At 33.9% G+C, this 26,561-nt stretch overlaps 1 non-coding gene across 1 annotated transcript; it reads right to left on the reverse strand.

Moving 5' to 3' along the window:
- Positions 1 to 16,642: 16,642 nt before the first annotated feature.
- Positions 16,643 to 16,749, reverse strand: LOC133787475 (small nucleolar RNA R71). The gene has a single exon (XR_009872495.1). It is a non-coding gene; the product is annotated as a small nucleolar RNA R71 (small nucleolar RNA).
- Positions 16,750 to 26,561: the final 9,812 nt, after the last annotated feature.

A 26,561-nucleotide genomic window follows, 5' to 3' on the forward strand; every position in this document is an offset into this window, starting at 1 on the left:
AGATCTCAACTCATACATTCTGTTTTGTTGGGTATTAGGACTTATTGGATGAGTATATTTTTCCTCCCTCAAATAGTTATTAAGGAGATTGATAGGTTATGCATGAAATTTCTTTGGGGAGTTAAAGGCATCCGTAGCAGAGTGCATTTATCATTATCGGATCAGGTGTGTTTGCCTAAAAGTTTGGGTGGGATTGGTTTTAAAGAAGGATCTAAATGGAATATTTTATTGATGGCCAAATATATTTGGGCTATTTAATCTAAACAGGACTCTTTATGGGTCAAATGGGTAGCTAATATCTATCTCAAAGGGCATAGTTTCTGGTCTTATAATCTACAATCTGATGTTAGTTGGTATTGGAGGAAGCTTATTAAGCTGAGAGATCCTTTCTCTCATGATTCATTAAAGCCTTCGGTTTCCAAAGGCAAGTTGAATCTTTCTAGTCTTTATATGCATCTGGTTCAGAAAGAGAAGGTTCATTATAATAAGGTGGTTTGGTGGAAGCTATCTATTCCTAAGCATATATTTATTCTTTGGCAAGTGGTTTTAGGTCACCTTCTTACTCGAGACAACTTGATTAAATGCCATATTCAAATTGAGTCTTGCTTATGTCCTGTTTGTGAGTTGGATATGGAGTCGCATGATCATCTGTTTTTTAGTTGTCCATTCTCTCAGCAGGTGTTGTATCAGGTTCGGTCTTGGCTGGGTCATCTGATGTGGCCTCCTAAATACTCAGAGTGGATGAAGTGGATGGATGGGAGACCTAGGGGGCTTCATCAAAGGATTAGTGCTGTTGTTCTTGTTGCTGCAGTGTACATCATCTGGTCTAATAGGAATTGGTGTATCTTTGAGTCTTATTCTTGTACTGTTTTGAAATTGAATTATTTGATTCTTATGGGTCTTAAAGCCAAATTACTTGATATTAGGAGCATTAAACTAAAGGCTGTTGAGAAGAGTATGGTTGATTTTATTCAACTTTTGTAAAGCTGTAACTGTATATTCGTTTCTGGTACAGGGGGTTTTGTAAGTTGATTTTTTAGTGGAATATATTTTTCTTCTTATCAAAAAAAAAAAAAATTACGCTAAGTAAACATTCCTATGCACTTACGTCAACAACCTAGCCATCTCTGTAATTAAAATGAAACAACTCTTGGGAACTCCCGAGTCCTTTCAAGTTATCACATAGTTTAACTATAAATGCACCACACATAAAAAACCAAACTACTTGATTAGAATAAATTATACCTTGTATTATAATTAATATACTCCATGCTACAACAATACTTGTCATGCTTTAACATTTAGATTTGTTTATATTTTAAATACTTATAAACAAAGATGTTAATGGAGTGGTAGTGCATTAGACAAAATAGATTTCAGTACAACAACCCCCTGGCAAATAAATATAATCTACTCCAATTTCTCAAAAACTTGAACACAATAAGTAAGGTGTAAACACATTTTAGTTGATTATATTTTCCTCCAAAATCAGTTGTTTAACATGAAAAAAATAATACTTCGGTCAACTGATTACATTTGTCTAAAACCTATCGAAGAAGTGACAAAGTAAACTATCAATGATTCAATCACTGCTGAAACTACCAGTGAGTTATGTTGCCAAAACCAATTAAGCCAATTATATGTTACTTCTAACATTTTGGTTGGTCACAGAAAACAGGTTAACAATTTTTTATTCTCATTTTTTCAATAACATATATCTTTACAGACTTCAACTCTGCCCCTTAATCTCACACACACCACTAGAGCTAATCTCAAGTGGCATCCAATATTATCAAATAAAGTGTCAATAACTACTTTTCTTGTGATTAGGACCTGATGCATGGCCCTTAGTTTTCCACAATGGTGTTTTATTTTATTTTTTGTACTCATTTTGACAGAGTTATCTATTTCAGTTTATCATCAATTTCCTTCCAATGATGACACATTCATAGTACACCATGACTATATCTCTTCCATCTAGTGACAACTGTGAACATAATCTTGTTAAACATAACAATGCTAGGTCAGAAATTACTTGAGTATTCTACGAGTCTCTTATTCAGTACACTGATTCTCTTACCTTGTCTATTTCCGTAAATTATTTTAATTTTTTCCAGACCCTCTACTTAAATTCATATGCATATTTGACGAGTGCCAACTGCATCTTTAATTGACCTTATAGCAATCAGAAATTCATAACTTTTCCAATAAATACTTCACTGAGACATTTTATCAAACAATATGCAAGCACTTTTAAAACTGATACAAATAAAAATAGAATTTAGAATTGGATGAAACAAATGCATTAAAAACTTTGATAATATAAATTTGATCACGCATTGTTATATTTCACAATCATATGATTGCTATTATAATTTCTCTCAAACTAAAATTCAAACATAAGGTGGTCACCATTATATATGCTCGGCCACTGAATAATCGAGTGCACCATTACCCAGAATTCAAAGAAGCCAAACATAATTTTTGCCTAATTAGCTAATCCCCAAAACTTATCACGTAAATGTGGTATAAGAACTTACCCGAAGAACTCGACACAAAGATGCAAGGATTTATGCTTGGCCACTCCGTCCTTCAAACTCAACGCAAGCGACAGTGCATGTAGAATCAAACACCTCCAAATTAGTAGCAAATTTTACCAAACTCAATCCAAATCCTCACTACTCCAAACAAAAAAAACTAGCCCGAATTCGTCAAGGAGACTAATGGACTAAATGAGAGGAAATTTTCCTTCCAAACTTATGATTTGGTTTAGGAGGGACTTTAGCTTTTCAAAGGAGAAGAATGGCTAAACGGCCAAAATCACCGATCAAACACAAACAAAAGGTCACCGGTTACTAAGGGGTCCCTAAGGCCATAACAGTACTTTCACACCCAATAAACCCAACAACTAAATCACACCCTCCATTTTATAAAACAAAAAATCTAAAGGCTGAAAATCAAACACAGGACTAAGTCCTGAAAATGAACCGAGGGACTTAAGAAAGTCCCTTGATAATAATATTATATATTTATATATACAATGAATATTTCACATTAGTCACATGACATCAACTTATATTTTTTAATCATATCCTAATACATTTATATATAGGGTATTTTTATGGTGTAACTCACATGTATACATTTTTCTATTTGGAGAACTATTTTTGGTGTAAAAAAAAATTTATGATTGTGTATATTATAGTTATTTAGAATATTTTATAAATTTTTAGAAAATTATGAATAATTTACAGTATAAAAAACAATATTCAAATAGGTTGTTGGACGTGCGACTATTTTTTTTATGCCCATGGAACATTATTTCGGTATTCTAAATTCTTCGAAATTTTCTGAAAATTTGCAAGATGCTCATAAAAAAAATCGTGTCGAAAACTATTTACAAAATGCAAACAAAAAGAGGTATATGGGTGCACCTCTTTTTTTTTAGTTGCACCAAAAAAATTAATATACACACAAATATTACACACAGTGATATGTCATTTTAGCCTAGCTAATCACATTTATTAAAATTGAGACTTACTGTTTTAAAAAGCAGTAACATGTTACTATGTGTAATATTTAGGTGCAAATTTTGAGTGCACATATTAATACTCATATATATATGTGAGTAATGATATGTGTACTCAAAATATACACTGAGACATTATACACAGTGATATGTTAGTTTAGTCTAGGTAATTATATTTATTAAAACTAGGATCCACTATTTAAAAAAAAAAGTGACACGTCACTGTGTGTAATGTTTGAGTGCATAGTTTAAGTGCACATATCATTACTTATATACATATATATGGTTTATACTTTTTTGGACCCTGTGTTTTTTTCATTACCTGTTTGGATCCTGTGTTTTGAAAAATTACTTTTTGGACCCTATATTTTGTAAAATGGTTAAAATAGAACCATAAACTCGATTTTGGTCAATGTTTTCTCAACTAAAATTACAAATAACTTACCAAACTAACAATTCAGAATAAAAATAAAATCATTCTGCTTAAAAACTGTGTTGTTATATTTAATTTTTTCTTCATCAAAATTGAGTTTAAGATTCTATTTTAATCATTTTAAAAAATAAAGGGTCCAAAAAATAATTTATCAAAGCACACCGTCTAAATAAATAATGAGACAAAATAATAAATATATATATATATATATATATAAACCCATATATATTTCCATACATGTATTGATGATCAGTTCAACTTTACAGTACTTTTAACACAAAAGCGGCTTAAGTTTCGTCATGCGTGCTTGATTGGGCTTTATTTGGTGCGCATTCATGCCACTCGTTGAATTACAAAATAAATGTACTTAATTATTATCCTATAATATATGTGTTGTACACTTTTGTAAAAAAATGCAAGTGGATCATGTGATGATCAAATCCATTGGGTATTGTCTATATCTTAATATTATATGCACACATATTAAGATTAGCTTTAAATGAAGATGAGAGCAAGTAGGGTTGGAAAGTGACTTGAATCCTTATCTTTTTCCTATTTTCTACTTATAGTTAACCTATTTGTTTTTAGAAGGCGACAAAGAATAAATTTATAAAAATAAGCTTGGTATAATTTGACCTATTCACAAACTTATATTATACAATTACGCAAAACCTGTAAGAAAGACTATACTGTGCAGGTTTATTTAGGGCGAAGAATCTAATTTGATTTCTTCTTAAAGGTTCAAAGTTAGAAGAATCTAATTTGATTTCTTCTTAAAGGTTCAAAGTTAGCCAATGTCGTATATATTTATAAGGGAAAAATAATAGTTTGTTTATTAATTTCGTCTGAATACTCAATTGATCCTTGTTTTGTTAAATGACTTATTTAGATTTTGTATTTTGTAAAACAAATTAATTTGGACCTTGAACTTAATTTTAGTTAAAATATTTTTCAATAGGATTAAAATGCCCTTATATTTTTTAATTATTGAATGATTAAATAATCTTAAAATAAAAAATAATTAAAAAATAATAAAAAATTTATATAAAATTTAAAAAATATTAAAAAAACTAAGACATATTTTAAAATCTATTTTTGTAATATAAGAAAAAATAAAAGTTAAAAAAAATTACTGAAAGGGTTAATTCAAAACCATAATTTTGCTACCATCTCTTCACTTCTATCTCTTCCAATCCCAGTATTCTCAATAGCCACCGTTGCCACCTTCCACCATATTCTCTGGCCTCGTTCTTCCACATTGGACCCAGTCTACTCATTTTGCGCAGGGGAGACCCTTGATGTTTCCCCCATCAGCAAAACCCCACAACAAGATCGAACTGTGCATCGCCTAGTCACACCACCACACACCACCAGCTCCGCTTGTTGATTCCACCTCCACCAACTATGACCGTGCGCAAGCGATGAGCTCCACCCTGAAATCCATGAGCCCAATTTGAAGATAACCCCCGCCCATCACCATTTCAGTTCCTGTTCATGAGTTTGCGGAAGCATTCCAGCCCCCCGGCGCAGCCCCCACTTCGTACAAACCCAGATCTCCCCTTTTTTAGATCTGCCAAAATCCCAAACCCATCTCAGATTAGCCAAAGTTCCAAACCACTGAAGATTTGCACCTATCCGAAATCGACAGCGAAGCTTTGAGATCTACACCCACGCCAAAGCTGTGAGATCTACACTGATGCTGAAGTTGTCAAAGTTCTGGACCCATACCCATTTTGTCCATCGTTAGTGGAATAAGAGACCCACACTCGACCCAAGCATGTATAAGAAGAATAGTGGGAGAAGAAGAGTCAATGAATTGTTGGAAAAAAATAGATTTTTGTTTTAGTTCTGTATAGTTTTAGTTTTAATTAAATTAATTTAAGATTTTAATTTAATTAATTAAGTTTAAGATAAAGGTTATGTTTTAAATTTAATTTAGTTTTGTCTTTTTATTTCAAATTAAATATTATGTTTGTTAAATTTAGTTAATTTTTTTAATATTTAAAACTAATTTAATATTATTTTAATTTCAATAATAGATTCAATATTTCATTTTTTTATATTATTTAATTAACTAATTCATAAAGTTAGGGGCATTTTGGTCATATTGAAAAATATTTTAATCAAAATTGGGTTTAAGGTCCAAATTGATCCGTTTTGTAAAACACAAGGTCCGATTTGTCATTTAACAAAATACATAGGTCAATCGAGTATTCGAGCAAAACAGAAAGACCAAATTGATATTTTTTCTTTATATATATATATAGTCTCAAATGATACTTTAGTAATGACTCATCTATACACTGTTTATATATATATATATAAATATATATATATTCACACATACTTAGAGGAGGCAATAATATTAATAGGAAAACTTGATGATTTATGCATCATATACCCTATTTTTTTGGGTATGCCAATTTTAAAAAATATGACAAAAGCATGACTTTTTATAATTAGTGGACAAGAATGCCCTTTAGTGTTCTCTCTCTCCATCTTGTACAACTTCTCTCTCAAACTCTCTCTCTTTCTCTATAACCACGACACCACCACCACCACCACCATCTCCCAATGGCAGCAGAGCACAACACCTCTCCATGCCGCCACTGCCGTTAACGCCTCCACCACCATTGAATCCTCACCTCCTACCGCCATTAAAGCTCTTTCATCATTTTTTTTTTTAATTTTAACAATGATAAATTTCATCCAAATCTTAAATCAAAGGAAAGATTCACCTAAGACATTAATTTATTGATTTGGAACACTTATGTACAAGATGTTTTGGTTTTGTTTGCGTTTTTTTTTAAATCTAAAACTTAAAAATTTGCAGAAAAATGATTTCTAGCGATGCATTAACGATGCAATTGCGATGAAGCCTTAAAAACATGGTTTTCAGGCCAAAACGATTCTTAGCAATGCATTAACGACGTAGTAACAATGCGTTTGCGATGATGACTTCCTAACGATGCTATAATGATGCATTAACGATGCATTTGAGATGGAGCCTTAAAAACATAGTTTTTAGGACAAAGCTATACAATAACGATGCGATTGTGATGGAGCCTTAAAAACATGGTTTTTATGCCAAAATGATGCGATAATGATGTGTTTGTAATGATGTCTTGAAGACATAGGCTTTAGGCCAAAATAATGCTTAACGATGCATTAATGATGTAATAACAGTGCAATTGCGATGGAGGCTTAAAAACATGATTTTTATGCCAAAACGATGCTTAATGATGAATTAATGATGCGATAATGATGTGTTTGCGAAAGTGTCTTGAAAACATGGTTTTTAGGCCAAAACGATGCATAACGATGCATTAATGATGCAAATTGCGATGGAGCCTTAAAAACATGGTTGTTGCTCAAATTTTCCACCTTGAACACGTGGCATTGTATAGTGGGCCTCATAGGCCCTCAAAAGAAGTCAAGGCCTAGCGAATACTGAGCAGCCAGGGGCCCGGAGGCCCAGACCCATCTTAGGTTCAACGACTAGCGAATAATCGTATAGTAAAGAGTGCGGACTTGAGACATAGACCTGAACCAACTTCATGGACTCATCCAATCTCCACCCTCCGGGATTTAGATCATTGTGGTAGACGGTCTATTCCAAGGGATGGATCCCACCATGTGGGATCCAGATGAAGTTTCTAGTTTCATCCTCTCGATCCAACTCACTACCGGGATCTTTCCCTTGATCTGTCTTCGCTGGCTGATGTCCATCTTGGTAGAAGAACCCGGACCTTGGTAAATGACCCCGAGTCTAAGTAAACGAACCTAAACCTTGGTAAGTGAACATGGACCATGCATCCGAGTAGATCAAGGCCAGTTCTTCATGCAGCTGTCGTGTCCCCGAGAAATCTGGCAGTTTGTCTCCCTAACTAACGTGCAGAAAGAGATATACATAGAACGTACGATGTTCCAAGGGAACAGTACTGCCACTACTCTGACAGATCCTGTTCCCAGAATCCCCCTGGTAACCCATGCGGATCGGTCAGTATTAACATACAAATAGCAGCTGTAAGGCTCTACTACGCTTAAGTCGGCCAAGTGGGCCTAGATTAACAACTTGTAATCATGTTACACTCTTGTATTATAGCTCCGTTAGAGAGAACTTATGAGTATATCCCTATTGGGCCCAAATTAGTCTTGCCCAAGCTACATGACCACCTATAAATATGGTCATTTGTGTACTATAGCAGGGATCCGATTTTCTCTTGTATGCATAAATGCTGCTAAACTAGTAGAAACCTCCATTGTTAAATTATCTAAAGCTCAATACTATTGAATCATGGACTAAGGCTCATTAATGCCCCAACCACGTAAAAATGGTGATCTTATTTCTCGATATTTATGTAGTTTCCGAAAAACTCGGTAAAATTTTTGGTGCTTTCATTGAGAACTAGAAGAAATCTTGAACCAGTCCTTATCATCTACAAAGATGGTGAATACCAGACATACTGTGTTTGATCCCACTAAACAACATCAACAACGAGACAATGGAGAACCATTGCAAGACCAGCAACTTCCTCAAGACCAACCAGAGCATATACCTCATCACGGGCCCCTGGTTGACGACTCCCAGAACTTCAGAGAAGGGGGTGAGTACGACGAAGAATACTACGAGGAAAACTGAGAGGGGTACAAAGACCATGAGGCCAAGAATCCCATCAATCCTAGTGAAAATTATGTGGAACCTAAACATGAGGACTTGGAAGTGGTTTATCTGAGACAACAGGTCCTCGATCATGAAGTAAGGATGGCAGAATAACAAGGGACCATCCGCCAGATGCAAGAGTCCCTCCTGGCTCTTCAAGTATTTATTGCTGCTCAGGGATTTATAGTTAATCCCCAGTTGTTCCTCCCCCAAGAACTCAGCCACCTGTCCTACCTACAGGGACTAGTGCTCCCAACAACGCTACAACCCCTACTCCTCCTCCAAGACGATCCATTCATCCCAAAGCCGGTCCTTCGAACCCAACTCAAGAAAAAAGGAAAGCCAAAGTAGCTGATCCCATAGAAAAAGCAAAGCCCCAAAAGAAGACTCCTCCCACTCCAAAATCTAGGGTGGACCCAGAGCATTCCCTAGGAAAGAACAGGTGAATCTTGTGCCAGGACAAAATCACCCTAACAATCTGCCGGGGAAACGTCCGCAGGGCATTAAACCTCGAAATGTCCCAACATATGAAGACCAGGGAAGACGATTTTATCCAAGCGCGTACATGAACAAAGATCACGGAGGACGTAAACGCAGAGAGGAGCCGGAAGCTATTAGGTCGAGAGATGACGCATCCCGCGTTGATTTGTGAGACAGCCTCAATGCTCAAAAGGAGCAGGCTTGGAAAGAAAAGATTCGCCCTCGAGGAGGCGACTTGAGGAATAACCTCAACGACAGGAGGAACGAAAGAGTTCCCATTGATGATGGAATGGCCAAGCAGTTCATGGATCAGCTGGTCGATCTCAAAAAGGTCACGGACCGCTTGGTCCGATAGGAAGTAGGCGGAGGTTCCGATTCAGAAGATGAAGAAAAGGAACAGTGTGCAAACACACATCCTAGACATCGTGTTACCCAAGGGGTTTAAGGTGTCAAATATACCCACCTATACCAGAAACACCAACCCAAGAGACCATCTATCCACCTACAATCGCTTGATGACTGTAGCCCATGTCTGCGACAACGGAAAATGCCTGCGCTTTTTTATCACCTAGGTGGGGCCCGCCGAAGATTGCTGGAAAAGGCTCAAGACAGGATCGATCCAATCTTGGTCTGGATTGCATTCAGCTTTCCGTAAGCAATTTGTAGCTGCCTAGAAACTGGACATGGAGTTTAGTGCGCTGGCCAACATTAAGCAACATCCCACTGAAACCATTAGAGCTTACATCCAACACTTCACAGAGGAAGCTTCAAAGACTAAGGTGGATGATGGAAAATGCTAAGTAGCCCTCCAGTCCGGAATCAGAGTTGGATCCCCTCTCTGAGATGACATGCAACGCAATAAGGCAGCCACACTTGAAGAGTTTATAAGGAGGGCTCAAGGCTTCATCAATTGGGAAGAAGCTCGAATCTAAGCTTTTGGATGGCATCCAACACCGCAACCAACAACGCAGACCATTCCTAGGTACGCCCCACAATACCCTGCAAATCCCTATTCGGCACCTCTAACAGTATCCGGGATGCAGTTCATGACCCCGACTGTCTATGCGCTCACTTCATCGGGATATGCTCCAGCTTCTTCAGCCCCTTTCTCTGGATAGAGAGTGGCACTGACTTGATACAGTGTCGCTCCCGGAGCGGTTTAACCATCCTAGACTGAAGCGGTTGAGGCAAGCATAAACCCTTCCTGGGGAAAACGATCCAGCAAAAATCAGAGTCGGACCAAGCCCTCAAAGAAGGGAAAGAGGGGGTACGAGCCCCAATACACAGAATAATCAAACATGGTGGATACCCGGGAGAATATCTACTTTTCAACGAGAAATGTAGTCCACTACCAAAAACCAAGCCCCAAGTTTAAAGGGGGAAAGAACCCGAGGATGCGAGCAAAAGATGTGCCTATCACAAGGACATATGTCGTACAACTAAGAAATGTCGTCAGCTAAAGGACGAGATCGAGAATCTAATCAAGCTGGTGTTAGGAACGAGTTTTCTAATATGCAGCAGAATGGTGGTGGGTTGGCCTAGTGTACAACAAAAAATTTACCTTTAAATATGCAGATCCATTAATGTAGATACATTAATCATAAGCAAGAAAAGAATAGAAAACATACCTCTTGATGCATATCAAGTGTCCTTGCTATCTTTTCGTAAAATAAACGATCTTCCTATCCAAGCTGCTCCCAGGTACTCACACCAAGATCTTCCACAACGTTCTCTACACCTCAAGAAGTGTGTGGGCACTTAGAGAATAAAGGATGGTATATTTCTGATTCAACTTGATGTACTCAACACATGAGATCAAGAGAATATGCCTGAGATTAGTTCTGTATCTTTTCCAGGGAGAGATAGAAAAATATCATTCTTTTCTTTAGAGCGAATAATTCTGTATTGATTATTCAATATATTTTTATTTTATGATAAGTCTAACTTAAATAGAAAATATTAAAATTTTAAAAATAAATCTGTAATCAATTTACAATTTATCTTTTAATTAATTATTTATTTATTTTTGTTGACCACGATTTTGGTCAACTGCGAGTAGACACAAAAACAACAATATCCTTGAATAGAAAGTAAATAACACAAGTAATTTTTATAGTGGTTCAGCCCCAATTTGTTGGTAATAGCCTAATCCACTTAGAATTGTGATATATGTATCCTACACTTAAGATCAGATGAACTTGAGTCAACTGAGTTTCTTAAGTGTAAGTAGGAAAATACAGTGTTTCTCTCTCTAGAGAATACATGGTTTCTCTCTCTAAGCTATCTCAGAAAATGCCCCAGGAATGCCCCAAATGACGGTCCCAAGTTCTCAAAACCAGAGAGTTCCTTTTTTTCTTTCAAAAGACTAGTCCCCCTAAATGATGCCATGAGCCATTTATTTATAGGCTCATGGATCGTACATTAGAAATATCCTTTGACGAGGTCCTTGGTTCTTCCAACCAACTTTAATTAACTAAAATATAAATAAATTCAAATTGCAACAATATAGCTATTATTCTGGGATATCTGAGAGATTCCTGCAGCAGTTGAGAATGATTCGGGTTGAAGTTGTTACTGAGGCTTTACTGAAGAGTCACTAGACGGTAACTTCTGAGATTCTGATCCGTGGACCGACCAAATCCATCCCCGAAGTGACTGGTCGGCCAAGACAACTCACCGATCGGCATAGGCAAGCACCTCTAGCACACCTCTAGTCGGTATAGGCAAAGTACTCCTCTATCACACCTTTGGTCGGTATAGGCTAATCACTCATCTAGCACATCTCTAGTCTAGCATGACACATTTCTGGTCTAGCATGAGACATCTCTGGTCTAGCATGACACATCTCTGGTCTAGCAAAATATTTTATTGGTCGGGCAAAACACTTTACACTATTTTCTAAAGTGACTGGTCGGACATAATTTTTTACTGGTCAGTCAAGAACCTTACAGGTCGGACATAAATTTTACCTGGTCAGTCAATTTCTTGACCATTAATATCACAACTCCGAAGATTAATTTCAAACCTTTTCACTTCTTTAGTCAACACATTTATTGACTATTAATGTGTAATTCACTACCATGCATTTCCACTTGTCACTTTTGATTTTCACGTCATTGAACGAAATTTTGGGGATGACAATTTTATTAATGAAAATATCAAAAACTAACTTTTGAATTTTTCATTAATTAATTAATTAATAAATAAAAGTGAAAAATCTATCCATGATTTTTTACACTGCTCACGCCACACACAATCCAGGAACTGTGTGTGGCATGTAGCACCCTGTAAATTAGGGATATTTGATTTTTCCACAATTATTTGATTATTTATTCAAACTACCTTATCAGATAAAATCCAACAACTTGATAATTAATTCAAATTTGAATTTATTATCTTTTTAACTAATTATTAAATATAATTAATTATTTGAATACATATAAATCTTTTAAATTCAAATCTAATTTGAACCTATCAAATTATTATCTCCCACTCAAATAAAGATATTTAATTAATTCTACCAATTAATTAAAACCAATTTTAATTAATACTAATTTCAAAAATTAAATATTAATTTTATTATAATTTCAAAAATTATAATTAATTAATTATTTTATATAATTTCAAAAATTATATAATAATTAATTATTAACTAATTTTGTTAATTACAACTTGTACGCCCTGATTTTCCCACGGGCTGATTAGCAGGTCGAGCTTCGGACTAATCATGGTTAGTCCATAAACATCCCCCAGGTCAGAGATCCTGTCTTGAGGTCGTACCCCCTTAGCTCGAGGAATCCTCAAGGACTCGCCAAGACTGGAGCAAGGAATCGAAAGGCCGACGGTCGGGTCAGGTGCACAGCTCGTGGTACGAGCTGGATATGGAGGCCATGACCCCTTGTAAAGTCAACACACGCAAGATAAACGTGCATATATCTAACATCACGTGTCCGATATCTCCCTGACTTCTCGTACACGCTGTAGGAACGTGCGTGTTCAGACACCCACGGCTGGGTTGGGCCGTGCGGCCCATTATCTCCTTATCTATCGATTTGACCATACTTATGTGTCAGGTTTAGGAATTAATCATGAATGTCACAGAGTTGATATGACAAATAAGAAGGTCACGGGATGACCTCCTTACCAACTTGATAACTCTAGAAATTAGAGTTATTTTACCACATTTTTTAAGCTAAAAATGATTTAGTTCTTAAGTTTTTAATTAAATTATTAAGTTTTAATTACTTTTTGAATTTATTAGTTTCATTTTAATTTTTATAGATTTTTATAGATTTTTATAATTATTTTGTTGTAAAATTTTATATAAATAAATGAGTATTGTTGAACTTAAATGCTAAATTAAGTTATGATTAATATTTTCAAAGAATTTATATGAATTATTTATAATTGGAAATATTTTATTATGACTTAATTTGCATTTATTTTGTAGGATATGGTTCTATTTTTGGTTCTTGAAGAGCCAAGAAAGAGTGAAGAAAAGAAAAAGGAATAAGGAGAAAAAAATGTTATTTTTGAAAGAATGGAGCCAACCAAGCACCTGGGCCGAAGCCCACTCACCAGCCAGGCCCGCCTGCCACTTGAGCCCAGCTCTGCTCTCCACGCGCCACCTGTCCACTCTCCTCAACACTCCATCAAAGCCCAGCAGCAACTCCATCAAAGCCATCAAAGCCATCATGAAAAATGCATGTCCAAGCAACTCCTGCCAGCCGAAGACCATTCACTCTCCAGCAGCAAGTTTCGGCCCAGCTGCTCTTCTCCTCATCATCCATTTACTTCTCCAATTATAGCCAGCCCAACACCAAAGCAGGCCCAACGCCACTCTCCTCTTCAGCAAGTAACCAGGCCCAGTTTGCAACCCATGCCAACACAGCCACCCAAAAAGGCCAAAAACCACATTTTTTCCTTCCCAATATTTTTCACTCAAATATCAATTCACTATTCCCTATTTTTCTTACCTAAATAAACATTCCTAATTTATTTTTTTATCCTAGCTTTTCACTAATATTTTACCCAACCAAACATTTCATCTTTCCAAAACTCTTACACTTACTCTATTTATCCTACCACTTCCCAACACAATTAAATTAATCAATTTATTTATTTTAACTTGATTAATTTAATCTCCACATTTTGCCTATAAATAGAGTCTTGTAAGACCATTTGGGGAGCTCTTCTTCTTCATTTTTTTTTCAACATCTTCTACACATACTTTTCTCTCTTCTTTTCACTAGTTTCTCTCTACCATTTTCATCTTTTGAAGAGCATGTCAAGTATGTTATTTTGTAATTTTTATCTAGTTATGAGCTTCTAATCTTTTTCAAAGGTTATTAAGATGATGATGAAGCAAAATGTAACTAGATAGTATTTTTCATTGTATGTTGATTTCCCATTTGTGTAACATTGTTTATGGATTTTTCTATCAAAGATATGCATTTTTCATTTATTATTAAGTGTTAAAGCATATTACACTTAGTTCTTTATGATGCAAAAATATGATATTCTTTGATTAAATGTTTTTCATTAAATTGTTCACATCTAATTCTTAGAGCATAAGTATCATATTTTGCCTAAACATAATCTCTTTGATTTTTTGTAGTTTCATTAGATTGTAACACAACTAATGCTTAGAAATTATATCTTATATAAGTGAAGAAAAATCCTACATTTTTTAAAGAGTAACTTGTGCTTGAATAGAAAATATATAGTGTGATTTATTTCAACTATATCAAAACTTGGGAATCAATATACTTATAAATACTATTGAACTTGCATTTTGTGGATTCTAATATCTTAATAATCTTATTTTACATATATCATTTGAAAACCATTTTTTCTATTTAATCTTAAATCTTTTTATTACTTGTCTTTTATTTTTCTAAAACAAAATCTCGTCAAATATTTGGAACTAGGTTAGAATATTATTGCTTTGCTTGAAATAGTTTCTTTTGATGTTAGTCAACTCCCATGGGTTCGACCTCGTACTTACATGAACATTATATTCCGAAACGATTCGTGCACTTGCGAGTTTAATTATTAAAACACCCTTTTTTGGGATCAACAAGTTTTTGGCGCCGTTGCCGGGGACTTGCAAGAAAGAAACGGTCTTTCTACAAGGTAAGTAACATTCTTCTACTAGTTATTTTTTAATTTTTTTTTATTTGCACAATTATCTTTAAAAAAAAAGTAAAAAAATATATATATATCTATAAAAAAAAAAGAGTAAAAAAAAAAAAAAAAAGAAAGTTATATATATATTTATTTATATTATATTATATATATATATATATATATCTTGGTAGTTGATGGCATTTAGTGCCTCCTACTTACTAATTAGTTGAGTGCATTAGTGCCTCCTAATTACTTGATAGTTGAGTGCAATTTTTGCCTCCTACATACTTGAGCAATCTATCTCTTCTAGTGATGGCATTAGTGCCTCCTAGCTTTTATTTATTTTTATTTTTTTATTATCTTAGTTGATGGCACTAGTGCCTCCTAAGTTTTATTATTATTATTATCATTATTATTATTATTATTAATGTTGGTTGATGGCATTAGTGCCTCCTAATTTTATGTTTTTTGATCATTTGGTTGATGGCATAAGTGCCTCCTAATTTTTATATAACTATTTACTATTGCTATTGTCATTTTTTTTTTCTATTTCTTAATTATCGCATTTAGTTAGTTGTAATTTTGTTGTTTAAGAAAATACTTGAAAAAAAAAAACTAAAAAACAAAGCTTGTTCTTTCAACATAAGCAATTTTTGCTTAAAGGAAATTTGACAAAGTTCCCATCCACGCTTATTAATTAACCTCGGGGAGTTGTTATTAAGTTGTGAGTAAGTGGAATCAAATAGGCCTGGGAACAAGTTAAACAAAAAAAAAAAATTTAATTCATAACAAAAAAAAAATTATATAAATATTATAATCTATTCTTGTTATAAGTATGCTCTGTGGTTGCGGTTCTAACTGATCTTCCACATCAGAAATTTGTTTCATTGTGATTGTTTGTGTTACTTTGAGAAATTTGTGACATTGTATGCATCAGTGGCATCGTAATTCAAAAAATCGTTTGGTGAAAAAATTAGTGTCTTTACGTGAAATTGAAAGTGTTTTTGAAAATTTAAGCATAATGGAACAAGAACCTAATGTTGTGCAAGAAAAAACTCTTCTTGAGTACTTTTCACCTATTTCATCTAATGCTCCATCATGCATTGTTTTGCCCACTACGAATGCCACTCATTTTGAACTTAAACCATCAATTATTCAATTGTTACCATCATTTTATGGTTTAGAAAGAGAGGATCCATACATGCATGTGAAAGATTTTTTGGAAATTTGCTCAACCTTTCGTTTTCAAAATTTTTCAGATGAGTCGGTTAAACTTAGGTTGTTTCCTTTTTCTCTAAAAGATAGAGCCAAAGCTTGGTTAAACTCACTTCCAACTGGAACCATAACTACTTGGGATCAACTTTTTAATAAATTTCTTGCTAAATTTTTCCCCATGTCCAAAACTGATAGTTTAAGAAGAGAAATCTCCGAATTTTATCAAAAAGATAACGAAGAATTTTATGAATGTTGGGAAAGATTTAAAGATTTATTATTAAAATGTCCCCACCATGGTTTTGAAAAATAGAGACTTGTAAAATATTTTTATGATGGTTTAACTCCTTCAAACCGACAAATGATTCAATCCATGCATACTGGAAAATTTTTAAAATTGCAAGGGCAAGAGGCTTGGGACGCTCTTGAAGAATTGTCTGTTAATTCACAACAATGGAATTATTCTGAGCCTAGATCTAGAGCCAACCCTTCACCAAAAAGAGAAGGAAAATATGAAATAAAATAGGAAAGTGATTTAAGAACATCATTTGATAAATTAGCAAGAAAAGTAGAAGCCTTAGTAATAAGTCAATCTATGAATTCTCATGTGCAACCTAAAAAAGATGTTTGTTCTTTATGTGCTAGTTCATGTCATAATGCTCAATCATGTCCTTCTTTTGTTGAAACATTTTCTGAAGAGGCTAATGCTTTACATTCATATGGAAAACCTTCTTCTGATAGCCAATTTTCCAACACATACAATCCAAATTGGAGAAACCATCCCAATTTTTCCTGGAGACAAAACCAACCACAAATGAATCAAGGAAACCAATTCCACATGCCAAATCCAAATCATGCCCAACCAAGTCAACCTTACCCTCCACAAAGAAAACCTTCCTTAGAAGACACCTTACAACAATTCATGCAATCCACCCAACAAATCTTACAAAATCAGTCTCAATCCATTGCCAAACTCGAGACACAATTGGGTCAACTAGCTAATGCTGTAACTGAGAGAGAAAAAGGAAGATTTCCTAGCCAACCCATCCCAAATCCTAAAGGCCAATATGAAATAGGAACTCCTAGTCATAAAGAAGAAGCTAAATCTATTTCAACTCTTAGGTCCGGAAAACAAATTGTCAAACCCGATTACATACCTCAAGTTGAAAAAGACCAAAGCCAACCTCAAAGTTCCAACACAAATGACCTTTCAAAATATGATGCTCAAATCCTTCCTTCCATCCCAAAAGCTCCTTTTCCACAAAGATTAATTCCACTCAAGAAAGGCAACCAATATAGTGACATCTTAGAAGTTTTCAAACAAGTAAGCATCAACATTCCTTTCCTAGATGCCATTAAACAAATTCCTGCCTATTCTAAATTCTTAAAAGACCTTTGCACTGTTAAAAGAAACACAAATGTTCCAAAAAAGGCATTTTTAACTGAACAAGTTAGCTCCATAATTCAACATAAAAGCCTTGTCAAGTATAAAGATCCCGGTTGTCCAACAATTTCATGCATCATTGGCGATCATTTTATTAACAAAGCTTTACTTGATTTAGGAGCTAGTGTGAATTTACTGCCTTATTCTGTGTATAAGCAACTTGGTCTAGGAGAATTAAAACCAACTTCTATAACACTTCAATTAGCCGATCGTTCAGTAAAAATCCCTAGAGGTATTGTAGAAGATGTTTTAATTAAAGTGGATAAATTCTATTTCCCTGTGGACTTTATTGTTCTTGACACTCAACCTGTTGAAAATGCTCATGCTCAAATACCCATCATTCTAGGTAGACCATTTTTAGCTACATCTAATGCAATTATCAACTGTCGTAATGGTGTATTGAAATTATCGTTTGGAAACATGACTGTTGAATTAAATGTTTTTAATGTTGCTAAATCCGTTGAGTGTGAGGAAGTGCATGAAGTTAACATGATAGAGAGTATATGTGAAGATGATGGAAGTGACTTACTTGATTTTTGTGAAAAATACTTTGGTATGAGCTTGCATATTGATGATTTTAATGATGATGTGAATTCTTTGTTAGAGTCTATACCCTTAAATGGAACCAAAGTTGAACCCTTTTCACCCTTAGATCATGTTCAATCAATTTCCGAGTCTCCAAAGTTAGACCTTAAACCTTTGCCAGAAGATCTAAAATATGCTTTTCTAGGAGAGTCTGAAACCTTGCCTGTTATCATAGCATCTGCTTTAGATAAAGAACAAGAAGATAAATTGTTAGATGTCCTTAGAAAATATAAGGAAGCCATAGGTTGGACTATTGGAGACATCAAGGGAATTAGCCCATCCATATGCATGCATAGAATCCATCTAGAAGAAAATGCTAAAACCTCTCGGGAATGTCAAAGAAGGTTAAATCCAAATATGAAAGAGGTCGTTAGGGAAGAAGTACTTAAACTGTTAGATGTAGGTATCATTTACCATATTTCTGATAGTCAATGGGTTAGTCCAGTTCAAGTAGTGCCTAAAAAGTCTGGGATCACAGTTGTTGAAAATGAGAAAAATGAATTAATCCCTACTCGAGTACAAACGGGGTGGAGAGTGTGTATAGACTATAGAAAGCTAAATAATGTTACTAGAAAAGACCACTTTCCTTTACCCTTTATTGATCAAATGCTTGAACGTTTAGCTGGCCATGCATATTATTGTTTTCTTGATGGCTATTCGGGATATAACCAAATCCCCATTGCCCCTGAAGATCAAGAAAAGACTACCTTCACTTGCCCTTTTGGAACCTTTGCATATTGCCGCATGCCTTTTGGTCTTTGTAATGCTCCTGCAACTTTTCAAAGATGTATGATTGCAATATTTTCTGATATGGTTGAACGAAATCTTGAAGTGTTTATGGATGATTTTTCTGTGTTTGGAAATTCTTTTGATGACTGTTTGCACCATCTTTCTCTTGTTTTAATCAGTTGCAAAGAAAAGAATTTGGTTCTTAATTGGGAAAAATGTCATTTTATGGTTAAAAAAGGAATTGTTTTAGGTCATGTAATTTCATCTGAGGGAATAGAAGTTGATAAAGCAAAAGTTGACCTTATTTCAAAACTTCCCCCACCTAAAACAATAAAAGAAATTAGATCATTCTTAGGCCATGCCGGTTTTTATAGAAGATTCATAAAAGACTTTAGCAAAATTTCACGCCCATTATGTCACTTGCTCGGAAAAGAAAATGCTTTTGTCTTTGATAATGATTGCCATGTTGCCTTTGAAAGATTGAAATCCCTTTTAACTAGTGCACCTATTATTCGCCCTCCTGATTGGAATATTCCTTTTGAGATAATGTGTGATGCTTCTGATTATGCTATTGGTGCTGTTCTAGGACAAAGAATTAACAAGTTACCTCATGTAATCTACTATGCTAGCAAAACTTTAAACGATGCTCAATTAAATTATTCTACAACTGAAAAAGAATTGCTTGCTGTTGTGTTTGCATTGGAGAAATTTAGGTCTTATTTTTTAGGATCTAAAATAATTGTCTATTCTGATCATGCTGCATTGAAATATCTCTTGTCAAAAAAAGATGCTAAATCTCGCTTAATTCGTTGGATATTGCTTTTACAAGAATTTGATTTAGAGATACGAGATAAAAAAGGTTCTGAAAATGTTGTCGCTGATCATTTGTCTAGAATTGTTGTTGAAACTAATAATGAATCCACCACTATAACTGAAACTTTTCCTGATGAACAACTCATGCATGTATCTTCTTTGCCTTGGTATGCTGACATTGTGAATTATTTGGTCACTGGTGAAATTCCTTCTCATTGGTCTAAGCATGACAAATCTAAATTTTATTCTGAAGTGAAAAATTTCATGTGGGATGACCCTTATTTGTTTAAATATTGCCCTGATCAAATAATAAGGAGATGCATTCCAAACTGTGATCAACTTAAAATCATATCTTTTTGTCATGATCATGCATGTGGTGGACATTTTAGTGGTAAGAAAACTGCTTTGAAAATTTTACAATGTGGATTTTATTGGCCTACTATTTTTCATGACACTTATGTTTATTGCAAATCTTGCGAACGTTGTCAAATGTTAGGAAGTGTAACTAGAAGAAACATGATGCCTTTGAATCCTATCCTTATTGTTGAAATATTTGATGTTTGGGGCATTGATTTTATGGGTCCATTTCCTAACTCTTTTGGTAACTTGTACATTCTTGTTGGTGTTGATTATGTGTCTAAATGGGTTGAAGCTGTTGCATGCCACACAAATGACCATAAAGTTGTGCTTAAGTTTTTAAAAGAAAATATTTTCTCCCGTTTTGGCTCACCACGTGCTATCATTAGTGATAACGGTACACACTTTTGTAATAGATCTTTTGAGCATTTAATGAAACAATATGGTATTACACATAAAGTCACTACACCTTATCACCCACAAACTAGTGGTCAAATCGAAATATCAAATAGGGAAATTAAGCACATCTTAGAGAAAACTGTCAATCCATCTAGGAAAGATTGGTCCTTAAGACTCATTGATGCATTATGGGCATATAGGACTGCATACAAAACACCCATTGGAATGTCTCCCTATAGACTTGTGTATGGAAAGGCATGTCACTTACCCGTTGAGCTAGAACATAGAGCCTATTGGGCAATTAAGCAATTGAATTTTTCCTTAGACAAAGCGGGTGAGAGAAGAAAGCTTCAATTAAATGAGTTAGAAGAACTTAGGCATGATGCATATGACTATTCCAAAAAATATAAGGATCGAATGAAGATTTACCATGACAAAAACATTTTGCGAAAAGATTTCTCTCCCGGTCAAAAAGTCCTTTTATACAATTCTCGTTTGCATCTCTTCCCGGGGAAGTTACGCTCTAGGTGGGTAGGTCCATACATTGTTCGCACTGTTTTTCCACATGGAGCCATTGCAATTGAAAATCCTAATAATGGTAATATATTCAAAGTGAATGGACAAAAATTGAAACCATTTTTAGAATTAAAAACTGCTAAAGTGGATGAAATCCTTCTTGAGGATCCTATTTACCATGATCATTGATCGCTCTCATCAATTATTGGTAAATGTGTGTTTTATTTATGTTTTTAGGTTAACTTTTTGTTTTGATTTTTGTTGCACTCTTGACATGCTCTATGATGAGGTACGACCATTCTAAACTCTAAACTCTTTTACACTTCAATTTATATTTGTATTTTGATACATTGAGGACAATGCATAAATTAAGTTTGGGGGTAGTGGTTTTATATGGTTACTTCTTTCATATGTTTGAAAATGGTAGAATTTCTTTTAAAAAAAAAAAAAAATTATATTTCTAGTAATATATATTTACATAGAGTTTTGTACTTTTATATTTTATTTTCATCAAAAACAATTAAAAAAAAATTAATTAAAAAAAAAAAAACCCCTTTGGTGATATCCGTTTTTCCTATGATAATACCCTTGATTGAGTTCGATTTTAGTTTAAAAAATATATGAATTTTTCTTAAGCTTTGTGTTTAATTCTTGGGTCAATTTTGCTTAAAAAAAATGAAATTTTGAAAAATAATTATTCATCATAATATGTGAAATAAATAGTTTATTACAACAATTTTTCCAAAATTCACATAATAACTTGATAAATAGTTTTGGACTTCTAATTTAAAATATATTTTCAAAGCAAGATTGACTATGGAATTAATTACATAAGATTAATTTTGATTCATATTTTTTATAAATTATTTTCAATGTGCAATCTTTGAGGACATTTTTGATATCACCAAATAAAAAAATAAAAAAGTGTGTTTTTAATTTTCTTTTGCTTGAGGACTAGCAAAATTCTAAGTTTGGGGGTGTGATAACTCTAGAAATTAGAGTTATTTTACCATATTTTTTAAGCTAAAAATGATTTAGTTCTTAAGTTTTTAATTAAATTATTAAGTTTTAATTACTTTTTGAATTTATTAGTTTCATTTTAATTTTTATAGATTTTTATGTATTTTTATAATTATTTTGTTGTAAAATTTTATATAAATAAATAAATGAGTATTGTTGAACTTAAATGCTAAATTAAGTTATGATTAATATTTTCAAAGAATTTATATGAATTTTTTATAATTGGAAATATTTTATTATGACTTAATTTGCATTTATTTTGTAGGATATGGTTCTATTTTTGGTTCTTGAAGAGCCAAGAAAGAGTGAAGAAAAGAAAAAGGAATAAGGAGAAAAAAATGTTATTTTTGAAAGAATGGAGCCAACCAAGCACCTGGGCCGAAGCCCACTCACCAGCCAGGCCCGCCTGCCACTTGAGCCCAGCTCTGCTCTCCACGCGCCACCTGTCCACTCTCCTCAACACTCCATCAAAGCCCAGCAGCAACTCCATCAAAGCCATCAAAGCCATCATGAAAAATGCATGTCCAAGCAACTCCTGCCAGCCGAAGACCATTCACTCTCCAGCAGCAAGTTTCGGCCCAGCTGCTCTTCTCCTCATCATCCATTTACTTCTCCAATTATAGCCAGCCCAACACCAAAGCAGGCCCAACGCCACTCTCCTCTTCAGCAAGTAACCAGGCCCAGTTTGCAACCCATGCCAACACAGCCACCCAAAAAGGCCAAAAACCACATTTTTTCCTTCCCAATATTTTTCACTCAAATATCAATTCACTATTCCCTATTTTTCTTACCTAAATAAACATTCCTAATTTATTTTTTTACCCTAGCTTTTCACTAATATTTTACCCAACCAAACATTTCATCTTTCCAAAACTCTTACACTTACTCTATTTATCCTACCACTTCCCAACACAATTAAATTAATCAATTTATTTATTTTAACTTGATTAATTTAATCTCCACATTTTGCCTATAAATAGAGTCTTGTAAGACCATTTGGGGAGCTCTTCTTCTTCATTTTTTTTTCAACATCTTCTACACATACTTTTCTCTCTTCTTTTCACTAGTTTCTCTCTACCATTTTCATCTTTTGAAGAGCATGTCAAGTATGTTATTTTGTAATTTTTATCTAGTTATGAGCTTCTAATCTTTTTCAAAGGTTATTAAGATGATGATGAAGCAAAATGTAACTAGATAGTATTTTTCATTGTATGTTGATTTCCCATTTGTGTAACATTGTTTATGGATTTTTCTATCAAAGATATGCATTTTTCATTTATTATTGAGTGTTAAAGCATATTACACTTAGTTCTTTATGATGCAAAAATATGATATTCTTTGATTAAATGTTTTTCATTAAATTGTTCACATCTAATTCTTAGAGCATAAGTATCATATTTTGCCTAAACATAATCTCTTTGATTTTTTGTAGTTTCATTAGATTGTAACAAAACTAATGCTTAGAAATTATATCTTATATAAGTGAAGAAAAATCCTACATTTTTTAAAGAGTAACTTGTGCTTGAATAGAAAATATATAGTGTGATTTATTTCAACTATATCAAAACTTGGGAATCAATATACTTATAAATACTATTGAACTTGCATTTTGTGGATTCTAATATCTTAATAATCTTATTTTACATATATCATTTGAAAACCATTTTTTCTATTTAATCTTAAATCTTTTTATTACTTGTCTTTTATTTTTCTAAAACAAAATCTCGTCAAATATTTGGAACTAGGTTAGAATATTATTGCTTTGTTTGAAATAGTTTCTTTTGATGTTAGTCAACTCCCATGGGTTCAACCTCGTACTTACATGAACATTATATTCCGAAACGATTCGTGCACTTGCGAGTTTAATTATTAAAATACCCTCTTTTGGGATAAACACAACTTCCAGGTACCTTCTCCTATAAAGATGGAGACCCTGGGAGTTGATAAGGGTTGGAACAAATAGTCCCTGGAGAGATAACTTTGTAACAAAATACCCAGAATATATCAATAATATTGACTAGTGGAGTAGAAGGATTTTAACCTTCGAACCACTTAAAAACGTGTCTCGAGTCTCCTATTTCATTTACTAAGATCTTATATCTGTTACGGTTCTATATTTGGCACTGATCCTCTTCTCTCTCTCTCTCTTAATTACCTGTTGGCGAAGAACCGCGTCAACACAACTAATTTGTATTTAATTAATTAATCACTATTATCATATAATTACATATTTGGCCTGAAGAAAAAAATTCTTCTTAAATATGTCTTTTCACAATTTTACCATTTATATCAACTCTTGCCTTGAATAGTGTTGATAGAGCCGTTGTGGGGACCTATGGACCTATAATTCCAAACTCCAATAAATTTGAGATTATTAATTAAACTCTTTAATTAAATAATCTCATGATTACTACACTATAAATATGAGACGACACTCTTGTAATTATAGATATTTCATTTACTGAGTACTTTATAATAATAAAGCTTCCATTGATATAATCATTACATACAAATTAATCCTCTAATAATAGTTCATAATTAATCGGGAATAAAATTACCATTTTACCCTTTTAATTATATATTGTTTCCTTAAGTACCATTGACTTTACTAGTGAAGGTTAATTCATAACTAAATTATGAATTTGAGCTTAATAACCTTTTCAGTCCCAAAAGTCAACCCTTAAGAGAACCATTATTCAATCTCTTACGATAAGGTATAGATTCCATATATGTATACTATGTCCCCAGCCATTTACATTAATGACTTCCCAAAACAAAAGTTTCTAGCTTGATCATTCTAACAGACCCTAACAAGTGAATCAAAGAACTCATATAACATAAATAGGAATTCATAGTAACTTCAAGATTAAGATCTATTTGTATATGATCATCAGTTGATATATTTAATTAATACTTCAAAACGGTATTTAACTAAGTATTAATAAACATATCTGGTTCAGTTCTATATATTCTCTAATATATAAAGTACCCCACTAAAGTGTCCTACTACACTAGTAATCCGAATCTAGATCACATGTATTCATAATACTAGTGGACCGTACTTGCAGTAATTAATCCAAAGATTCCATAACTTTATTTTACTGCGAACTATTCAAGTTCATTTATCTCAAACACAATCCTTTCGTACCAATACCTGGTTGAGATCACATATATGAACTTAGAAATTTTTCTGATATTTACTTAATATTAGCACAAAATAATATAGTCCATAAAATACATGCGTAATAAATTTAATTAATTAATTTATTTCTAAAAACAATGTCTGCTACATATGCTTTCAGGGCACAATTCTCAACTGCTAGGGCACCTCCACCAATGGGTTTGAATGCCGGTTGGAGTTCCAGGACAACCCATATAGCTCCCGAACAGCCTTTTTCCCAAGGAGCACCAGAGTAGTTCAAAACCCCTCAAGGAGGGTACGCTCCAGGACCAGGAGCACAAGCCTCTCAGGGGGGCTCAGTAGTGCGACCGACAGGAGGCTCTATGGCTCCTAGACCCGGGATGCCATATTCGCCCGAAATTGCGCCCCTTGAGTAGATGGACACATCGCCACCATATCGGGAGGCCCGCACCTGGGGGGACCATCCCGGAATGACCAAAAGATGAACCTCAGCGAACTTGACCACGAAAATGAGATGTGTGCATTGGTCCAAACTTCGGCCCAGCGCCCAAAGCTGATGAATCTGTTAGGAAAATATTGTTTTGCCTCAATGGAAATGATTATAATATTACAACTCTATGCAATAATATTACAAGTAAATATAGATTGATTAAATAAGGTTACAACTCTATAACTGAAAATACAAATAAACCAAAGAAAGGGAGAAGATGATGATGAAGAAGAGAATGGTGGAAATACAACTCAAAGCAAAATGTTACAAGTAAACTAAAATGTTTGAAATAAAGAAAAAAAGATTACAACCTTTGAACAAGAAATACAAGTAATAGGAACAAGATAATAAGTAGAAAAAAATGCAATAGAAAGAAGAACAGAAACAAAAGCAAACTCTCACTTACACAACCTAAGTGAAGAGGATTGGGGATCACCAACTTGAATAAGGTATAAAACCTTTGTCCAAAAGCTTATTTCCCCCTAACTCAAGCACTAAGGGATCTCTCTCAGATATTGGAAAATCTTTATGGAATTATCAAGCCTCAAGGTGTTTCTAGCCAAGTGCTCTAGTGGATAGAAAAGTTGTGTCTTACAAGTGAGCTATAGGCTCCTATTTAT

This window comes from Humulus lupulus, chromosome 6 (assembly GCF_963169125.1).
Source record: "Humulus lupulus chromosome 6, drHumLupu1.1, whole genome shotgun sequence".
NCBI classification, from domain to species: domain Eukaryota; kingdom Viridiplantae; phylum Streptophyta; class Magnoliopsida; order Rosales; family Cannabaceae; genus Humulus; species Humulus lupulus.